The following is a 22,671-nucleotide window of genomic DNA, read 5'->3' on the forward strand; positions in this document are numbered from 1 at the left end:
TTTTAGGAATATCCAAAGTATTTTCCAGAGTGGCGACACCACTTTGCATTCTCACCAACAGTGCAAGAGGGTTCCCCTTTCTTCACATCTTCACCAACACCTGTTGTTTCTTGGGTTTTGATTTTCTCCTTTCAGACAGGTGTGAGATAATATCTCATTTTAGTTTTGATTTGTATTTCCTTGATGATCAGTGATATTGAGCATCTTTTTAATGTGTCTGTTGGGCATCTGTATGTCTTCTTTGGAAAAATGTCTATGTCATTTGCAAATATCTTCTCCCATTCTGTACGTTGGCTTTTAGTTTTGCTGATTGTTTCTTTTGCTGTGTGTAAGCTTTTTATCTTGATGAACTAACCCCCCATGGTTTATTTTTGTTTTTGTTTCCCTTGTCTCTGGAAACACATCTAGAAAGAAGTTACTGTGGCCAATGTCAAACAAGACACTGCCTGTGTTCTCTAGGACTTTGATGGTTTCAGGTCTCACATTTAGGTCTTTAATACATTTTGAATCTGCTTTTGCATTTGGTGTAAGAAAGTGGTTCAGTTTCATTCTTTTGCATGTTGCTGTAGAAATTTCCCAATATCATTTGTTGAAGAGACTGTCTTTTCTCATTGGATATTCTTTCCTGCTTTGTTGAAGATTAATTGATGTTATAGTTGTGACTTCATGTTTGTGTTTTCTATTCTGTTCTATTGCTCTATGTGTCTGCTTTTGTGTCAGTACCATATGTTTTTATCACTATAGTTTTGTAATATAATTTGAAGTACAGAATTGTGATGCCTCCAGCTTTGTTTTTCTTTTTCAGGATTGCTTTGCCTATTTGGATTTTTTGTGGTTCCATATATATTTTAGGATTGTTCTACCTCTGTGAAAAATGTTGTTGGTATTTTTATAGGGATTGCATTAAATATGTAGATTTGCTTTGGGTAGTATAGACATTTTCATGATATTTGTTCTTCCAAGCTATGAATGTGGAATATTTTTCCATTTCTTTGTGTCATCATCTTCAATTTCTTTCAGTGGTGTTTTATAGTTTTCAGAGTAGGTCTTTCACTTCTTTGGTCAGGTTTATTCCTGGGTATCTTATTCTTTTTGGTGCAACTTGAAATGGGAATAATTCCTTAATTCCTCTTTATGTTGTTTCATTATTGGTGTATAGAAATGCAACAGGATTTTGTGCATTGATTCTATGTTCTGTGACTTTACTGAATATGTGTTATCAGCTCTAGCATTTTTTTTTGGTGAGGTCTTTCAGGTTTTCTATATAGAACATCATGTTGTCTATGAACAATGAAAGTTTGACTTCTTCCTTGCTGATTTGGATGACTTTTATTTGTTCATGTTGTTTTATTCCTATGGCCAGGACTTCCAGGAATCTGTTAAATAACATTGATGAAGTTGGACATCACTGTTTTGCTCCTGACTATAGAGGAAAAGCTCAGTTTTTCTCCATTGAAGATGATATTAGCTGTGGGTTTTTCATATATAGTCTTTATTATGTTGAGGTATGTTCCTTCGAAACCTAGTTTGTTGAGGTTTTATTTGATCATGAATGGATGTTGTATTTTGTCAAATGCTTTTTCTGCATCTATTGAAATGATCACATGGTTCTTATCCTTTCTTTTATTAATGGTGCATCCTGTTGATTGATTTGTGAATATGAACACTGTAGTAGCCCAGGAATAAATCCCACTTGATTGTGGAGAATGATTTTTTAATGTACTTTTGGATTGAGTTTGTTAGTATTTATTGAGAATTTTTGCATCCATGCTCATTGGGGATATTAGCCTGTAGTTCTCTTTTGTAGTAGAGTGCTTATCTGGTTTTGATATCAAGTAATGCCAACCTTATAAAATGAATTTCAAAGTTTTCCTTCCTTTTCTATTTTTGGAATAACTTGAGAAGAATAGGTGTTAACTCTTTTTTAAATGTTTGGTCGAATTTGCCTGTGAAGCCATTGCCTCTGGACTTTGGTTTTCAGGAAGTTTTCTGATAATTGATTCAATTTCTTTGCTGTTTATCATTCTCTTCAAGTTTTTTGTTTTTGTTTTTGTTTTTGTTTTTAATTTCTCTTTCAGTTTTGGTAGTTTATATGTTTCTAGGAATTTATACATTTCTTCTAGGTGGTCCAATTTGCTGGCGTATAGTTTTTCATAATATTATCTTATAATTGTATTTCTGTGGTGAGGTTTTTATTTCTCCACTCTCATTTGTTATTTTATTTATTTGGGTCCTTTTCTTTTTTGATCAATTTGGCTGGAGGTCTATTGATTCTATTACTTTTTTCAAAGAATGAGCTCCTGGTTTCTTTGATCTGTTCTATTGTGGGTTTTTTGTTTTGTTTCTTTCTTTCCTTTTTTTTTTTTTTTTTTTTTTTTTAGTTTTACCTCATTTATTTCTGATTTAATCTTTATTATTTCCCTCCTTATGCTGGCTTTAGTCTTCATTTATTGTCATTTTTCTAGCTCTGTTAGGTACAAATATAGGTTCTTTGAGACTTTTCTTGCTTCTTGAAGTAGGTTCTTATATACATACCTTGAAGTAGGTTCTTATATTGCTATGTACTTCCTCTTAGGACCACTTTTGCTGCATCTTAAAGGTTTTGGACTTTTGTGTTTTCATTTTCACTTGTTCCCGTGTATTTTCTTTAATTTCTTCTTGATGAATCATTCATTGTTCAGTAGCAAATTGTTTAATTTGCATGTATTTGTGGTTTTTCCAAATTACTTGTGAATTACTTTCCAAATTTTTTTGATATATTACTTGTTTTTTCATTGTTTCTAGAGTGTGGTGGTCAGAAAAGGTACATGGTATGAATTCAGTCTTTTTGTATTTGTTGAGGACTGATTTGTGAACTAATATGGTATCTATTCTGGAGAATGTCCCAAGTGCACTTAAAAAGTAATCTGCTAAAAAAAAAATAAAAAAAGTAATCTGCTGTTTTAGAATGGAATGTTCTGAATAGATCTGCTAAGTCCTTCTGGTCCATTTAAAGCCATTGCTTCCTTGTTGATTTTGTTCAGATGATCTGATATAAATGGGGTGTTAAAAGTACTTTACTATTACTGTATTATTAAAATTAGTTTCATTATGTTTGTTATTTTATTTACTTTTCTTTTCTTTTTTTTTTTTTTAGAGAGGGGAAGAGGAGAGGGGCAGAGAGAAAATCTTAAGCAGGCTCCACACCCAGCATGGGGTCTGACATGGGGATCAATCTCACAACACTGGGATCATGACATGAGCTGAAATCAAGATTTGGACATGTAACCAACTAAGCCATCCAGGTGCCCACAATATGTTATTAATGGTTTTATATAATTGCATAAATATTTACAATTGTTATATGTTCTTGTTGCTCTGTCCCCTTTATTATGATACAGTGACCTTCTTTGTCTCTTGTTACAGTTTTGTTTTAAAGTCTAGTTTGTCCAATATAAATATTGTTACTCTGGCTTTCTTTTGACATCCATTTGTATGATAAATCTTTCTCTATCCCCTCACTTTCAATCTTCAGGTGTCTTTAGGTCTAAAATGAGTCTCTTGTAGGCAGCATATGTATAGGTCTTGTTTTTTCATCCATGCTGACATCTTATGTCTCTTGATGGAAGCATTTAGTCCATTTAAAATTGAAGTGATTATTGACATATATGTATTGAATGCCATTTTATTACTTGTTTTGTCATTGTTTCTAGAGATTTTTTGGATCCTCTCATCTATGTCATTTTTCGTCTCTACTTTAAATTTCTTGCAAGGCTGGCTTGATGGTCATGAACTCTTTGTTTTTGTTTTTCTAGGAAATTCTCTTTCTATTCTGAACGATAGCCTTGCTGGATAAAATATTCTTGGCTGCATATTTTTCCCACTCAGCACATTGAAGATATCATGCCATTCTCTTCCAGACTGCCAAGTTTCTATTGAGAAATCTCTAGCCAACCTTGGTCTTCCTTTGTAAGTTATAGAATTTTTTTGTCTTGTTCTTTTAAGATACTTTCTTTATCAGTACATTTTACAAATTTAATTACATCTTGGTGTTGACTTGCTTTTGTTGAATTTCATCAGAGTTCTCTGACCTCCTGAATCTAAATGTCTGTTTGCTTTCCCAGATTAGGGAAGTCTTCAGCTATTATTTCTTAAAGTAAATTTTCTGCCCTCTTTCATCTCTTTTCTTCTTCTGGCACTCCTATAATATGAATGTTATTACACTTGATAGTGTCTCTGAGTTCCCTAAGTCTATTCTCATGCTGTACAATTCTTCTCTCTTTTGTTCAGCTTTATTACTTTCCATTATTTTGTCTATGAGGTCACTAATTCATTCCTTGCTTTTTCCAGCCTGTTATTGCAGCAAGCCTGTTTCCAGTTTCATATACCATCTTCATCTCTGATCCTTTTTTAACTCCTTTTTCTCTATGGTAAGTGTCTCATTGATCCACTCTATTCTTTTCTTAAGCCCAGTAAGTATCCTTATGATTGTTGCTTTAATTCTCCATCAGGCATGTTACTTATGTCTGTGTCACTTAGATCTCTGGTATGACCTTAGTTTGTTCTTTCATATGGGATATATTCCTTCATCTTGGCATTTTGCCTAAGTCTCCACATTCTTTCATGTGTTAGAAAAGCAGGTTATGTCTCCTACTCCTGAGAGTAATGACCTTACTAAGATGAGGTTATGTAGGTGCCCAGGGCCTGGTGCTTCAGGAAGTTTCTCCACTGTGTGCTTGTATGCATTCTGCTGTTGTGTTTTCACTGCTCTATCCATCAGGCCAGTTATCACAGAGGCTCTCCTTGCTTGTGATGGGCAGTTTTTGGTCTTTACTCTGAATGTGGTGGGTTTTAACTATTTGTGCTCTGGTCTGCTTGTGAAATGAGACCTGACAGCACTTCCGCTAGAACTGAGGCCCTGCAGAACTCTGGCTGGGAAATGTGGTTGATCAGGGGTTTGTGCTGGTCTTCTGGAGAAGGAGTCCTCTGTGTTGGACTGAGGTATGCTTGACTGAGAAGGGAAGTCCTGCCAGAGCACAGGAGGTTGGGACTTGGTGTAAGCAAGTTAAGCAGCCATTATGTGCACTGTGATCCTTCCCACAGGTAGCTCTGCATTTATGCCGAGGGGTAGGGGAGAGAACTGGCACTGACCACCGCAAACGTTCCTGGAGAAGCATCTCAGTGAATACTGCCTCTCAGGAAAATACTCTGAGAAGAGCAAATAATTTCCCCCACTGTGTGCCCCAAGCATTTTTCATATCACTGTTCCCATGTTGTCGGCTCCCTGGGTTATTTGCTTGCCTTCTTTCTAGGAGCAGTACAGTGCCCTCTGGGGTCTATCCCAGGCAAGCTTGCTGACCTTAAAACTCCAGGCTTTAAGCACCACTGGTTGTGAGAACTTAAGAAATTCAGCCCTCTCATGTGTTTCCTGTGTGTGCTTCTCTCTCTCTCATCCTTCTCCTCAACCATAGCTCTCTCCCATCCACACATCTCCATGTTTCCTACCTTCTTAGAAGTGGCCTCTCTTCCTTTAGTTGTGGCGTTTGTTCTATCAGTCTTCAGATTGATTTCTGGGGTAGTATGATAGTTATCTAGTTTTGTTCATGGGATGAGACATTTCTAGGGCTTTTCTACTTCAGAGCTATCTTCCTCTTCTCTTTCTTTCGGGAACTTCAGGGAATCACCAAGAGGAGGAAGCTGCAGAGATTGGCTCCTATGAGAGTCCAGACTGCCTTGAGGTACATCACAGAGTGCCAACTCCACTGATCCCCTGTGGCATCATACACCCTGTTTAATTTTTCTGTTTGTTTGTTTGGACTTAGAAAAACTAACTGGATTGTAGCAATTGATCATGAACTATCACAAATTTTACCAAATGGCAGTCTCAATCACAACTGCTATGTTACATGTAGTGTATTTGCTGTAGCAGAAGAACATAGCCTTAACATTTGCTATATAACTACCAACCTGGAGAATTAATTCATCTCAACCTTCAACAGTTATGAGAATCAAAAGCAATAGATATACTGCTGCCACAATAAAGTCTCACTCAGGAGTGTACTTAAAGGACAGTGGAAGAAGTATATCCTCCTAGATGGGATGGTTGAAACATGTGCCCTTGCTTGTTCACTTTGTATGGAGCAAGAGTAGAGAAGTTTGAAGTTTTGATTTACATGGACTCCTAAATAGTGACAATTGGCTTGGTACATTGTCAGTGACATAGAAGGAACAAAATTAGAAAATGGAATGATAAGAAGTTTGAGGAAGAGACATGTGGATTGTAGGAGAGTGAGGACAAAGTGGGTTTACTTTTTTCTTTATTTCTCTAGAGGTCAATGACCTCTAGAAGTGGAACTCTGAAACTAAGGCACCAGGATTACACATTCTGTAGAAGTCAGGTAACTTTGCCTTCAGTACACTCAATGCTGGCATAATAGGCATAAAAATGGATTGGCCAAAGTGACAACAGTGATGGCTATAAATGGGCTTAAGAGCATGGATTCCCTTTTATCAAGGCTATTTTAGATATTGATACCACAAAATTTATTGCAGATTGCCAGTAACTGAGACTGATGCCATTCCCTTACCCACTAAGGGAATAAAAGCAACAGGTAAATATTTCCCCTGTGTCCCTGGGATTACTGTAAAATGCACTCTAAAGATCTCAGGAAGGCTAAGCACTAGTCACCTTTAATAGTGGTCAACCATAAGATATTTTATGATTAGTTGTCTGTCTTTCTCTCTTCTAATCTCCCAAATGCTCACTGAAGCCAAAATAATTACTAAAATGCTATGCTTCTATACTTCAATTTTCTTCTATCTTGCATACACAAGAAATTACACATATTGCCTGCCTTCTAAGTGTCTGTTACTTATACTTTGAACTACTATACAAATTTTTATAACATTTATATAGCCTGTAAGAATCATACATAAGGGAATAATTGTTAACTGTCAGATCACAGTGTATTACTAATCATATTCCATCAGTGATACATGTTTTACATTGTTAAGATATTCTGTCTGAAAAACAAAATTCTGGAATGGAATGTAAAAAGCCCATTCTTTTAGATGGTTTGAATTATTCATGAACACAGCACCTTGTCGGCACTTAGAATGTAATCAAAATATAAATGATGCATGTGCATGTCATGTCCAAATTCCATTCTGGATATTTCTAAGTTACAAACAAGAATCACTATCTTTTTAAATAGGAAAGTAAACTTTCAATTATCTAAAATAGTTTTGTTACATCTAATTAATTAAAATATTTTATATTTAAGTCTTAAGTATAAAATATTCTAATTACTCCATTAAAATCTCAAGTACACTATTGAGTGCATAATGAACTACTTCACAACCTTTCAGAAAAATTTTGACATACTATTTTTGTATTTTTTTGATGGGCTCTCATGAGGTTTCTTAAAATTTCACTTTATATTAATAGATCACCTAAAAGAATATGCTACTCTATTTTACTACGTGTAGGAAATTTAAACAGAAAAATTCAGTACTTGGATTGCGATACATGGAGACACAATTTCACATTAATTTATTCTGTGACTAAGTAGTATATATTATAAAAGCATACTATGTAGTGCTACTAGTAAAAAGATTTTATGAATATATGAACCTCAACTCCACTACACAAATCTAGTATTACTTTTGGAAATAAATAGCCATGTGAAATAGGAAAAGGAAATGTGTCTATATTCCAATATAAGTATATACACATATATGTATATATCTATAGATTTATTGATATATACATATATGTGTACCTATAGATAGGTAGATAGATAATGAGCTCAATATTATATGGGATGAGGAATTATTTGACAAAATAGTTGCTTTTAAGCAGCATAGGGATGAATAAGGAGAACTGACTGCCATCCAGAAAAAAAAGAAAGAGAAGAAAAAACTGATAAAGGAAGTGATAGTTGATGCTAAGATAACTGGACTGGGAGTTCATGATTTATATATATTAATTCAATTACATTTATTAGAATTTCTTATATGCAAGGTACGTTGCATACATAGGGTATGTCATGAAGAAGACAGAAAATACTTCTGGCCTTACAAAGAAGCTTCAAGAATAAGACTGTTGAAATGGGTCAAATTATAAATAATTTACTTGTAAGAGACATAACTTAAATGTAAGTATCCAAAAATATCAAAAGTGAAAAGATGGAAAAAACACTCTGCAAACAACAACAACAACAACAACAACAAAAAAAAAAAAAAAAAAAAAAAAAAGCCGAACTAGCTATATTAACAATAGTAAAAGTTGACTTTAAGGAAGTGTTATTAGAGAAAAGGGGGATGCTTCATAATGATCAAAATGTATGCTCAGGAAAATAAATAAATTTAAGTTTGCAATCAGCTAATTTCACACTTTTAAAACATATCAGGTAAAAATAGCAATTTCTAAAAAAGTGAATAGAGAATTCTACGACCATTGTGACATAATTTCAGTACTTCCCTGTAGACCTGATAGAATAAGTAGACACAAAATTATTATAGACAGAAGATTTGACCAACGTGATTTATAAACTTAACCCTAATGGACACATATAGAATAACGCATCCAATTGGAGGACACACTATTCTCAAGTACACCTAAAAGTTACCAAAATTAACTGATTAGGGAGTTGTAGACTAATATTTCAACAAATTACTTAAATTATATAGAGTAAGATTCCTGGTCACAGTGGAACTAAAAATAAAAACAAGTTCAGAACATACCTAGAAATATTTGAAAATTAGGCAATACATTTCTAGTCTATTTTATGATATCTAATTTTATTTCAACTGGACTGGTGCCTAGATATTCGATTTAAAGTTATTTCTGGGTATGTCTGTGAGGTTGTTTCTGGGTGAAATTAGCATTTGAATTGGTATACTGAGCAAAACAGACTGCTCTTCTCAATGTGGGGGGGCATGAGTCAATCTGTTGAGGTCCTGAATAGAATGAAAAGGTGGAGAAACAGAAAATTTGCTTTCTCTGATTGTGTGAGTTGAAACTTCAATCTTCTGCCCTTGAGACTGGGATTTACACCACCCGCACTGGGACTTTAAGGAACAAACCATCCTGGGTCCATCCATCCTTCCTGGGTCTCCAGCCTGCAGATAGTATTTTATATACATAATCTAAAGATACATGGTACTATTATATGTAATTATTATGTAATAATATATTCAATATTATTAATATTAATATATTAGATATTATTATCATATTGGTTCTCTTTTCTGGAGAACTCTAACACACAAGGAGCAAATGCCATTGGAAATTAAGTTTGGTGATAATAAAAATACAACATAGAGTCATTGTGCTGAGATTAACCACTTTTATTCTTTTTTTCTTTTATTCTACAGCTAATTTGTTATGATAGTTTGCCTCCTTTAAGTCTCATCTACACCATTATTTCTAGGGTCACTACCAAAAAATTATCTCAGGTCCTAATTATCTCCAGTTTACTGAAAACTACCAAAAAGTAATTTCCATTATAATCATTCATCTTAGACATAGCTGCCAATATAATCTTGCTGAAATAGTGTTTGTACCTGGCTTCCCTACATACGAGTACATTTAAACTCATCTCCAAGGACATAGAACAAATGTCTTAAATTTGTATTGTGCAAGTGTCCTGTGATATTTCCTTCATATGCTTGGACTCATCCACTCACTGGCGCTGTGCTTTCCCTTCTAATATTCCTTCTGGGTGAATGGCTCCACTTCTCTGTTAATGTTTGTCTGTACTTCCAAGTTTTATTCCTCCTGTTACCTTCTCAAGAAACTCTGACTAGTTACTTGCTCTGATCTTCTAATTCTTTGACTCCTTAAATGAGTAAATGCATCTTAAACTTCTTTGACAGTGCTTGAATGCTACCACAAAATGATTTGGTTATTCCTCTCATAAGCTACTTTACTGTGACTTTAATTTGATTGAATGATATTTTTCCTATCTTTGTATCATCAGTAGGATATAATACATGAGGAAGTACATACAAATATCTAAAGATATGACAGTGTGCTGAAATTTATCTTGTCTTGGTTTGACATATTGAAGCCACTTAAATTTTTTTATTGAGGGTAAGGTTCAATTCAAGCTGAATTTAATACATATACCTGAATACATGTTCAAAGTTGAAAATATTTGGAATAAATAGGTTTGTATTACTTGGAAATATGGTGAATTGAGCTTTAATTTTGATTTACTACAGATAAAACAGTTAAATTATTTCACTTAAACTTTTTTTTTACCATTTGGAATTCATTTTCTTAGGGCAGACCAAATCGAAATGAAAAATTTCTGGTATAAAATGTAAACTAATGAATAAAAGCTTCTATAAGAAAATTCTAAATGTATTTTAGGATACCAGAGCTTTCCTTCTCCCTACGCCCTAGTAATTCAGTGAATTTGATAAATTGCCCCATATAACACTAGTAGTGTCTTGCTTTAATTTCCTGAGAACTTATATAGTGTAAGTGAATATTAGTTGAAATAGGTCAGAAATTGTATGTTCTAATAATTCAAAATCCACTTAAACACTTTAAATGAATTATAATTTCATTATAGAACAATCAATTTTAAGTATTGAACACTTCCCCAGTTTATACTTAATCAAAGGAGCTACAAATTTTAGTCTTCAATTCTAAGGCTCTCCCAATGTCTTTAATGTAGAATATATTTACAAGAAAAAATACTATTTAATTCTAATGAAGCCCTTACACATATTCATTAGCTTCTACAAAAAGACTATTGGGGATATATTCCTCTTAACTCTCAACTTACTAACCTGAAACTATTATTTAAAAAAAATAAATAATAGATATATAGAATGCAGAGTCTTTAAAGATTAAAATTCCAGAATAATATGGTGATGGAACTAGAGATCAGTCAAAAGGATCTAAATTAATAAACTTGCTTAATTTTTATTTTTGAGGGACTAGAAATAATTCTTACTATCATTCTATAAATACTCAAAAATATATTCTTAAGTAAAGTTTTGTTAATTTTAATAAAATGGCTGTTTTGTTTTCCTGCTGAATAATTTATTTTCAATTAATTTCATTATTCAATTTTAAAAAATAGGAATTCTCCATTCAAAAATGAAATTTTATTTATAAAGCAAAACAGTCAATATCAGATATTTGAAATATTTAATTGTGGTGATTCATCAAAACTGTCTCCAAATAAATTTTAAAAAACACATCATTAAATAGCTCATTTTTAAAATGTCATCAAAGTATGTTAGATTTAAATTTTTCTAAGAACTTTAATTTTATCACAAAATGTTTCGAGGGTTATCTCCCAGAAATAAATTCAATTAAGTAGAAAGCAAACATTTGTCTCCAAACACCACTCTTATTTCTTAAGAGAATAATACATTATCATGGAAAGTAAGGCAAGAGTATAAGAAAAGAAAAAAAGTAAAGCATAAAACTAATGTCTTCCAATTTAGACAAATGATCATTGTTTTCATGGGAAAAATGGGAAATGGCAGCTATAATATGTAATGAATTGAGAAATGGTTTTTGTAATGAATATGGAGAAATAGTTTTTCAAAATCTTTCCACTTTGTTTTCTCAATCAGATTTTATTATAGTTCCATAGACTCAGCTGAATGATAGGAAAAAATACTTCATGACTAAAAGTGACATAGTGTACATTTTAATATAGATGGTAGGAAACATGATTTGTAATCTCCCAGGTGCTCTTTTCAAGTGTGGTAAAAAATTAAAAAAAAAATCACATTAAAGATACATGAAAAAAATATGAACGTGCTAACCAAATATATAGGCAGATGTCTGCTAGTAGTTAATTTATTGAAGTGACCTGCTCATCCCTAAATTATAGAACAAGTTGAAACTTGTGTGACATCATTCAAGGGGACACCATATTTCTCATGATCCTAATGAGATACATTCTCTAAAATTAAGAGATTTAATAATCTTAAACTTTTGGATAACCAAGACTTTCCAGAGTATCTATTTTCTTGTTTGTTCTTTAAATACATAGTTGTTAGAAAGTTAAATATGTGCATTTTAGAAAATCTAAAAAACACATGGGGTAAAAATGAAATTTTGATCTGTATTCAGGATATCTATCCTGATACCTTTTTCTGTTACTTGGCTTCAAAGTTTATGTACACAATTTTATGATTGAATCACCAACACCATGTACGATGCTATGCATGATAGAAATATTCCCTGCTTATTGTATTTATAGATCATGTATGCAAATGCATTAAACATAAATATGATTCTATGGATTTCCTTTAACTTATAACATGAAGAACAGAGTTAAGGGATAAATATGCTCAGTTTTAGAAGTTGTAAAAAAAAAAAAAATGAGATGCCTGGGTGGCTCAGTGGGTAAACGCCTCTGCCTTCGCGAAGCTCAGGTCATGATCCCAAGGTCCTGGGATTGAGCACCGCATTGGGCTCTCTGCTCAGCAGGGAGCCTGCTTCCCTTCCTTTCTCTCTGCCTGCCTCTCTGCCTACTTGTGATCTCTGTCAAATAAATAAATAAAATCTTTAAAAAAAGAAATTAAAAAAATAAATACATTTAAAAAAAATGTATGCCCAGGAAAGTAAATAAATTTAAATTTGTAGTCAGCTAATTTCACACTTTTAAAACATATCAGGTAAAAATAGCCCTTTCTAAAAAAGTGAATAGAGAATTCCACAATCATTGTGATTATATAGAATTATATAGATTGTGATTATGTAGAATTATATATATATATAGGTTATATAGAATAACACATCCAATTGGAGAACATATTATTCTCAAGTTCCCTTGAGAAGAGCTTCATTGCCATCATTGTGAGAATTTAGAGAGATTTAGAAAGGTCTAGTGAATGTGTTAGTCACATAGGTAGTAAGTACTAATACAGGCTGCTTGTAAACAGTGCATACCAAAGTGTCTTGCAGAAAAGGCTTCATGGAGAAGAAAGGATAGAATTGGATACCATTTGAAGAAAAGAAAGGAGAAGGACATTATGCCTAGCTAAGTGAACAGCCTCAGAACATTCATGGACTGACATGAAATTTGAATGAAAGCAGAACAATTTAGGAAAATAAAATCAATTTCCAAATACACATTTGTTCTCATTTCCCTAGGAAAACAATATACTTTGTTTCTGTTTTTGAGGCTGGTAGCAGTAAAGAAAAGAAGAAACTTCTATATTTTAATGAGATGATAAATACAACCTAAATATCTGTGGCAAAGAGATCCTTATTAAAATTTACACTTACCACAGAAAGTAGACATATGTGAATTCAAAAATAAATCCATTTTGAATGTGAAATGTTCTTCCAAGTAGGATAAAATGCAATTGTATGAAGAATTTCTCTACCCTTGACCCTTTATCAAAGATCAGCCCAAATCATTTGTGAAGTATCTCAGAAGTGTAAATGAAGCCACAGTCTCAGTGTTATAATCAGAGCAGAGACTATCATCTATAATTAAATTATGGATTATGATACGTTTATTATCCATCAACTTGGCATTAAACAGCATGAATCACAGCATGGGGTCTCTGTTGGCAAATGCTCCTGGGATGAGGATCCAGATGAGACCATTAGAGCTGAAAATAAAAGCTAACTTCCAGATCTTTAGCAAGAAGATGATGTCCTTCTACACTGTTTAAAGGAAACAGAAGGCCCAGAACATAGGCAATAATTTTCCCCTGGGACATGTATGTATTTAAAAACATTCCTCAACTTTCTTAGACACTAAAAAGAAAAATGGTTTAGTTGCTAAGTGTCTTTTACAAGATATATTTAATATAAAATGGATCCCAAAGAGGAGGGACACTATCTGATGAATAAGAAGAGAGCTATCCTCATGTCTTACCTCTGAGACATGTGTAACATGATGTAAATAATATAAACAAAGCAAACATTTATCCCTGAACAAGTAAAGCACAAGGTTTTTTTTCTATTACATATTGTACTCTTGAGTTGCTAGTGAAACTCATTAATATATCTAAAAAAATTAAAATATAAAATACTAATGATTTTTTGCTACTACTGCCTAAGCATAGTTTCATTATTAATGACTTTTTAATACTGCACAGAATAATTCTTAATGTCAAAAAGACTTTTGGAGAAACATTTTTTTCTCCCTTTTATGTGTTAAATGACAATGTAGCTCTATGTCTTAGGATTTACTTATTGTTTCATTGGAGGAGTAATCATTGCCATTTTACAGATAGTTGAAAAGAGGAAATTTAGACTATAAAAACACAAAAGACATAAAATAGATGTTGGAAATGGAACTCAAACCAAAGTCTGCACATTAGTATGTGTATATTATTATTTCAGTGATTCTGTTCATTTATTCTTGGATCATTCAGTTTTGCCTGATTTGTAAGGCTCAGGGGAAAAATGATGCAAAGGTTTCAGAAGCATCGGTTTCATTGTTGTTGTTGTTTTTTGTTTTTGACAGTGAAATGTTCTGTGTGTATTTATTTTAAATTTCCAAATACGTAGGAGAGACAAATCTGTAAGAAAAGAGAATATATCAAATTTTACAGGTTTTTTGTATTTTACTGAGAGTAATCATTTTATATTAAATAATATAAACAAGTGCTAAGAGAATAACCTCTTTTATCTTATTTTAATCATCAAAAGTAAGTTTTGCATCATAGATGGCTTTTTTATACCTAATTTATATTGTGAAGGGTCTCATCACTACTTATATAACACTGGGCAATGTCAAAAAGAAAGATCCAATTTTGAGAGGTATATTGTCTGACAGAAATAGCACGAGACAGTACATATTTAATTATTTCAGTACATTTAAACTGCAGTTTCACTCAAACATATTCAATTTATTCCCTAATCTTATATACTTATTTCCATTGCTTTTGATCAAGTAATGAAAACTGCAAAATTGTCTGGATTGTTAAATAATACAATTATAAACTGGTTAAAATGTTTATAGATGCTAAATCATATCTATTTAGAGATCTGGTTACAAAATGTATTTTGATTAGTTACTTGACTCAGTCTTTCTGTATGATTTATATTCAATATACACTTTTTCCAATTGTCCTTCAAGAGTCAAGCATCCGGTTCTAGTTGATTTTGATGAAGGTGAGTTACTCTGCATCATCTGGAAGGAAGCTTGTGCTATTCTTAGTTGCTATAACCAGCTGCATTACTGAAAACAGGCTCTGTCCTTACACATTATAAATGGATAGCTTCAGATAAGAAAAAGCTATCTTGGTGAATGGTGGCCAGAATTTTGATGTTTCTGTCTAGTAAGTGATAGGGTTATCACTCACATCTCTAGGTGATTTGGGAAGATGTCTGTCTGGAGCAGTAGATAAAGACTCATTGGACTGTTGCAGAGGAAAAGAAACCTGAGAGAAGTAAGTGAATTCATTACAAAGAAACAAGTATCATAGTTTTCAAGCTATGGAAAATAAGGGGGGAAAAAAACCTGTGCGAAAAATTAGCTGCATTTCCTTTTTGATAGGCAGATAGGCATGCTCTATGTTACTGAAATGTATAAGAAATCAGTACAAAAAGGATATATCAAGCTTCTTATTTATTTATTTTAATTGAAAAACATGGTGGCACATTTGGAATAAAGTTGTAAAGTAGCTCAATTTAAATGAAAGTTTAACTGTAAATGATGTAATAGACACATTAATCTTTATAATAGAATGGAGGAGGTCACATGTGCTAGAATCATTATTATGTCCACAGGATTCTTTCCTCTTTCAACTTATTTATGTTTATTTAGCAGAATTATTTTAAAGGATCTAATTATCTAATAGATCCTAGGGATGTTTAATTTGCATAAATAATAGAGATAAGTGTAAATGTTTTTTCTTGACTCAATATTTTCTAAAGTGTATAGAGAGGAGTTCCTTAGATGAGAATGGAAAAATCCAATCTATGTTTTGAACTGCAACAACAAAACTTCTAAAAAAGTAGTGGGGGAGGGGCATCTGGGTGGCTTAGTTTGTTAAACATCTGCCTTCTACTCAGGTCATGATGCTGGCCCTGAGATCAAGCCCTGCCTCAGTTTCCCTGTCCAGTGGTGAGCTTGCTTCTCCCTCTGCTGCACCGCTGCTTGTGCTCTCTCTCAAGTAAATAAAGTCTTTAAAAAAGAAACTAATGGGGTAAAAATATTACTAGATTGGAATATGAACAACTGAGGAACTGTCTCAGGTCTCTTATTAAGAGCGCATCTTAGTAGAAAAACTTAATCACTTTGACTCAATCACTTTGACTCATCCCTTTTAGTCAAAAGGGATGATGGGGATGACAATACCTACCACATAAGATAGAAAGTACTATGGTGAATGAAACCATGTGTTTCATGGTTTCCAATGACTGTTAGTTATATTCTTTTGTCTTTCTGCAAATTCTGTAATAATTTCTTCTCTCATGCTTGCTAACTGTAGTAAGGTAGGGAGATGTTCCTAAAGTTTGTGGAGGCAGATTGGATTTTGACTCCAGTTGTTATTATTTCAAAGAATCATAAAAATAAGTAACTGTAAAGTTTTAGCTTTCTAGAAATAGAACCTTTGAAAATCCTGATCAATTTTTTTAATACTGTGAATTAACCCATATCAAAGTTAATTAGGTCCCATAAATGATAATAGCTGAATCTTAAGAGAGCTATCACAAAAATATTAAAAAATTTTGTATTGTTATTGAGAAGTCCTTTGTCATTTAAAAGTATTTTTAATAATTTTCATGTTTGTTCTAATGTGATTGAAGTAAAAAATTCTAAACCTATGAAATATACACACTGAAAATTAGGTGGCATATTACCTCTTATTTTGAAATATTTGCTTTATCTATTCTGTTGCTGGTATGTTTCTTTATGGCAGGTAATATTTTGCATCCTTGAATTAGCCAAACCTTTCCCATTCACGTATATAGACCATAGTCTGAGAAATGTGATTCTTCCCCCAAATCAATTTAGTATTGATAATATGTAATTATTAGCAAGCTACCATTAAAGGGTGTCATGCAAGTGAGCAATGAGTGAAATAATACATTCCCAGATGGAGTAAATGTAATGTACTTTCCAGACATTCTCTAGAAACTATTAATATCTTAGAATAAAATTGTAATCTTTTTTACCTTCGTGGGTCACTTGTAGAACAATTGCTGTATTTTATTTTAATAGTTCTGAAATGTGACTTAAAGTCGGCACTTCAGTGTTCTAAGCCATTAAATATTTGGGATAATTCTGAATTGCATAACTTGGAAAAAGACAAGGTAGATATATTCTTTATGCTAATTTCTATATATTCTTTATGATAATTTCTATTTCCTCTATTATTTAGCTATTAATTTCATCTCTGTGAGAATTCTGAACAAATCACATTAATCTCTACATATGCAATTCTTGTTTAGATTTTAAATAAAGCTATAATGTTTACTATGTGTTTTTAACAAAATCAATGCATATTCAATAAATAAAACTTATAAAATGCAGAAAATTGGAAAAGAAGTATAGTTATTCATATCTTTACTATAAAGATATATCTTTGACAGAGTGCCATTTTAATGTATCATTCTGAATTTGCTATTTATATAGTTAATATTGTAACATAAATAATTTCTGTAGCCAATTGTTATTTCTTAACATTATTTTGAAAGGTGCATAATATTTAGGATAACCATATGGTTTGCCTGGTTCAGTCCAGTATACACCTGTTGCTGGCCTTCCAAATTATTCCTTTTACAAATATGTCCAGCTGAATGAAAATTTATGCAGTTACTTAAGTAATATTCTTCTGAGTTAATGTTTATATGTTTTAAATTTCTCCATTTTTATCTATTTATATAGTTTTCCATGTCTGGTATTGCAAAAATCAATAATCTGAGAACACTTAAAAGTATACACATTATTTTTCTTATGTAAAATTGTTCTTTGGTAAAATTTCCAAAGTAGACTGACTGAAAATGGTTTGCTATTTTCAAACATTTGTTGCATACTGTTGAATACCTTTGCCATTTATTTTCTCATCATAGAGTTGAGAGTCCTCCCAACCTGTTTTTCCACTATGTGTCCCTGCATAATCCTGTCAGTGAACAAAACTCAGCACAAATATTGACCTACAGTAAAATTTGCAGAGCATGGAAACTCCTTTATGTTTTAAACAGTGTTTTTTTTTAAGATTTTATTTATTTGACAGAGATCACAAGTAGGCAGAGAAACAGGCAGAGAGAGAGGAGGAAGCAGGCTCCATGCTGAGCAGAGATCCCGATGCGGGGTTTGATCCGAGGACCCTGAGATCATGACCTGACTTGAAGGCAGTGGCTCAACCCACTGAGCCACCCCGGCGCCCCTCTCCTTTATGATCTGTAGATGACAAGAGCAATGTGGTTCTCATTTGATGAATGCTCTGCTGCTCAAACACTAATGGAGATGTTCTTTAAAAGAAAAATGTTGACCAAATTTCACTTCAGTAATTGTGAATATAAAATGTATACACATAGTACATAGAATAGAATGGAATTGATTAAAAATATAAATGATTATATAACAGAATATTAAGATATATAAGAATATATAATGAATATATAATAGAATATAGATGAATATGTAATATATATAAAATTCATAGATAGGTCAATTTTAAGCTTTCCAAAGTGGTAAAAATAAATTTTTATTGTGTTAAAACACTAGATTTACCCTCTTAACATTTTTAAAGTGTTATCTATATGCATGCTGTTATACATCAGCTCTCTAAAACTCATTTATCTTGCATAACTGAAATACTGAAATGTTGATTAACAACTCCCCATTTCTCTTATATCAGCCCCTAGCAATCACCATTCTATTCTTTGCTTTTATAAGTTTGACAGTTTTAGATACCTCTTATAAATGGAATCATGCAATATTTGTTCTGTGGCTAATTTTACTTAACATAATGTTTCATCCATGTTGTTTTCAAGTTTCATCCATGTTGTTGCATATTGAAGGATTTCCTTCTTTTTAGGGGAAAAATAATATTTATAATATAATAAATATATTTTATATTCATAAGTTATATATTATTAATATAATATATTATATATTATAAATAATATTCATATATATAAAAAAACATTTAATTTCCTTTAACTACTCCAAAATATCAGAAAAGGTAACACTTCCAGGCTCATTTTATAAGACCAGGATTGCCCAGATACCAAACTGAGAAAAAGATACCAAAGAAAACTATAGGTTAATCTCCCTGATTAACACAGATGCAAAAACCCTCAATAAAATTTTTAGCAAACCAAATTCAACAAGGCCTTAAAATGATCATTCATACACTATGACCAAGTGGAATTAAATATTGGATGCAATGAGGAATCAACATATGAAAATCAATCAGTATGATATACCACATTAACAGAATGAAGGATAAAGATCACATGATCATCTCAATAGATACAGAAAAACATTTGACAAACTTCTCTTTCAGCATTTGATAAAAATCTCAGCAAAGCATAGAAGAAAGTAACCTCAAGAAAAGGAAGGTCACATACAAGTTACTTTTGAACAGAGATTATATGATATCCAATGTCAGATGGCTGACAAAAATGATAGAATTTGGGGCACCTGGGTGGCTCAGTGGGCTAAAACCTCTGCCTTCAGCTCAGGTCGTGATCCCAGGGTCCTGGGATCGAGCCCCACATGGGGCTCCCTGCTCAGCGGGGAGCCTGCTTCCCCCAACCCCTCTCTCCCTATTATGATTTCTGTGTGCTAAATAAATAAATAAATCTTTTTAAATAAATGCTAGAATTTAATTGTATCACTTTGCTAGAACTCTGAGAAGATTCTGATAACATAGCCCTACCTTTCCAGGTAAATAATTTGTATGACTGTTTCATATTTTGATCAATAATTATAAAACACTCAGAATGGTCTTTGTATTTTCCTCAGTGTCAAAAAATCTGGCTTTTAGTTTTCTTTTTTTTTTAAGATTTTATTTATTTAACAGACAGAGATCACAAGTAGGCGGAGAGGCATACAGAGAGAGAGAGAGGAGGAAGCAGGCTCCCTGCTGAGCAGAGAGCCTGATGTGGGGCTCGACCCCAGGACCCTGGGATCATGACCTGAGCCAAAGGCAGAGGCTTTAACCCACTGAGTCACCCAGGCGCCCTTTGCTTTTAGTTTTTAAAATAACAAAGTTTTCAAAAAATGCAGAAATATCTTATTTTTTCATGCTAAATTCTATCAATATCTAAGAGACAACAACTTTTTAAGTGGTCTCTTTCTTGATGAAAACTTTAATGAGGGAGGAGTCAAGATGGTGGAGAAGTAGCAGGCTGAGACTACTTCAGCTAGCCAGAGATCAGCTAGATAGCTTATCTAAAGATTGCAAACACCTGAAAATCCATGGGCAGATCGAAGAGAAGAACAGCAATTCTGGAAACAGAAAAACAACCACTTTCTGAAAGTTAGGACCAGCGGAGAAGTGAATCCAAAGCGATGGGAAGATAGACCCTGGGGGGAGGGGCCAGCTCCCGGCAAGCGGCGGAGCAACAGCGCACAAAATCAGGACTTTTAAAAGTCTGTTCCGCTGAGGGACATCGCTCCAGAGGCTAAACCGGGGCAAAGCCCACGTGGGGTCAGCGTGGCCTCAGGTCCCGCAGGGTCACAGAAGGGTCAGGGGTGTCTGAGTGTTGCAGAGCTTGCGGGTATTGGAACGGGAAAGCCGGCTACAGAGACAGAGCCGACAGTAAGCTCACAGCTCGGTGTTACCTTGAACCGGTCGCAGGCTCGGTGAGCTCGGAGCGCGGCCAGAGGTCAGGCAGACGGGAGTAACTGGGCGCTGTTCTCTGAGGGCGCATTGAGGAGTGGGGACCTGGGCTCTCGGCTCCTCCGGGCCAGAGACCAGGAAGCCACCATTTGTATTCCCGTCCTCCCGGACTCTACGGAAAGCGCTCAGGGAACAAAAGCTCCTGAAAGCAAACCCGAGCGGATTCCTCACCCCGGCCCCTGATAAGGGCAGTGCAATTCCGCCTGAGGCAAAGACACTTGAGAATCACTACAACAGGCCCCTCCCCCAGAAGATCAACAAGAAATCCAGCCGAGACCAACTTCACCTACCAAAGAGTGTGGTTTCAATACCAAGGAGAGCAGCAGAATTACATAGGAGGAGAAAGCAAAGCACGGAACTCATGGCTTTTTCCCTGTGATTTTTATTAGTCTTGAAGTTAATTTGATTTTTTTCTTTTTCATTTTTTGTTTTTTTTCTCGCCTTCTGGTTAACTTTTTTTTTAACTTTTACCTTTTTCTTTTTCTAACATTTTTTAACTAGTTTATCTAATATATATAGTTTTTCTTTTTTATATTTTTCTTATTTGTTTTTTTTAATTCTTCTTTTCTTTTTTTTTCCTTTTTTCTTTTTTTTCTTTCTTCCTTTTTGAAAGTCTTTTTATCCCCTTTCTCCCCCATCACGATTTGGGATCTCTTCTAATTTGGTTAAAGCATATTTTCCTGGGGTTTTTCCAACATTTTAGTATTTTACTTGCTCCTTCATATACTCTTATCTGGACAAAATGACAAAACGGAAAAATTCAATACACAAAAAAGAACAAGAGGCAGTACCGAAGGCTAGGGGCCTAATCAATACAGACATTGGTAATATGTCAGATCTAGAGTTCAGAATGACAATTCTCAAGGTTCTAGCCGGGCTTGAAAAAGGCATGGAAGATATTAGAGAAACCCTCTCAAGAGATATAAAAGCCCTTTCTGGAGAAATAAAAGAACTAAAATCTAACCAAGTTGAAATAAAAAAAGCTATTAATGAGGTGCAATCAAAAATGGAGGCTCTCACTGCTAGGATAAATGAGGCAGAAGAAAGAATTAGTGATATAGAAGACCAAATGACAGAGAATAAAGAAGCTGAGCAAAAGAGGGACAAACAGCTACTGGACCATAAGGGGAGAATTCGAGAGATAAGTGACACCATAAGATGAAACAACATTAAAATAATTGAGATTCCAGTAGAAGAAGAAAGAGAGAGGGGAGCAGAAGATATACTGGAGAGAATTATTGGGGAGAATTTCCCCAATATGGCAAAGGGAACGAGCATCAATAATTCAGGAGGTTCAGAGAACGCCCCTCAAAATCAATAAGAATAGGCCCACACCCCGTCACCTAATAGTAAAATATACAAGTCTCAGTGACAAAGAGAAAATCCTGAAAGCATCCCGGGAAAAGAAGTCTGTAACATACAATGGTAAAAATATTAGATTGTCAGCTGACTTATCCACAGAGACCTGGCAGGCCAGAAAGAGCTGGCATGATATTTTCAGAGCACTAAACGAGAAAAACATGCAGCCAAGAATACTATATCCAGCTAGGCTATCATTGAGAATAGAAGGAGAGATTAAAAGCTTCCAGGACAAACAAAAACTGAAAGAATTTGCAAACACCAAACCAGCTCTACAGGAAATATTGACAGGGGTCCTCTAAGCAACGAGAGAGCCTACAAGTGGTAGATCAGAAAGGAACAGAGACCATATACAGTAACAGTCACCTTACAGGCAATACAATGGCACTAAATTCATATCTCTCAATAGTTACCCTGAATGTTAATGGGCTAAATGCCCCAATCAAAAGACACAGGGTATCAGAATGGATAAAAAAACAAAACTCATCTATATGTTGCTTATAAGAGACTCATGTTAGACCTGAAGACACA

Source organism: Mustela nivalis (genome assembly GCF_964662115.1).
Source record: "Mustela nivalis genome assembly, chromosome: 15".
Lineage (NCBI taxonomy): Eukaryota > Metazoa > Chordata > Mammalia > Carnivora > Mustelidae > Mustela > Mustela nivalis.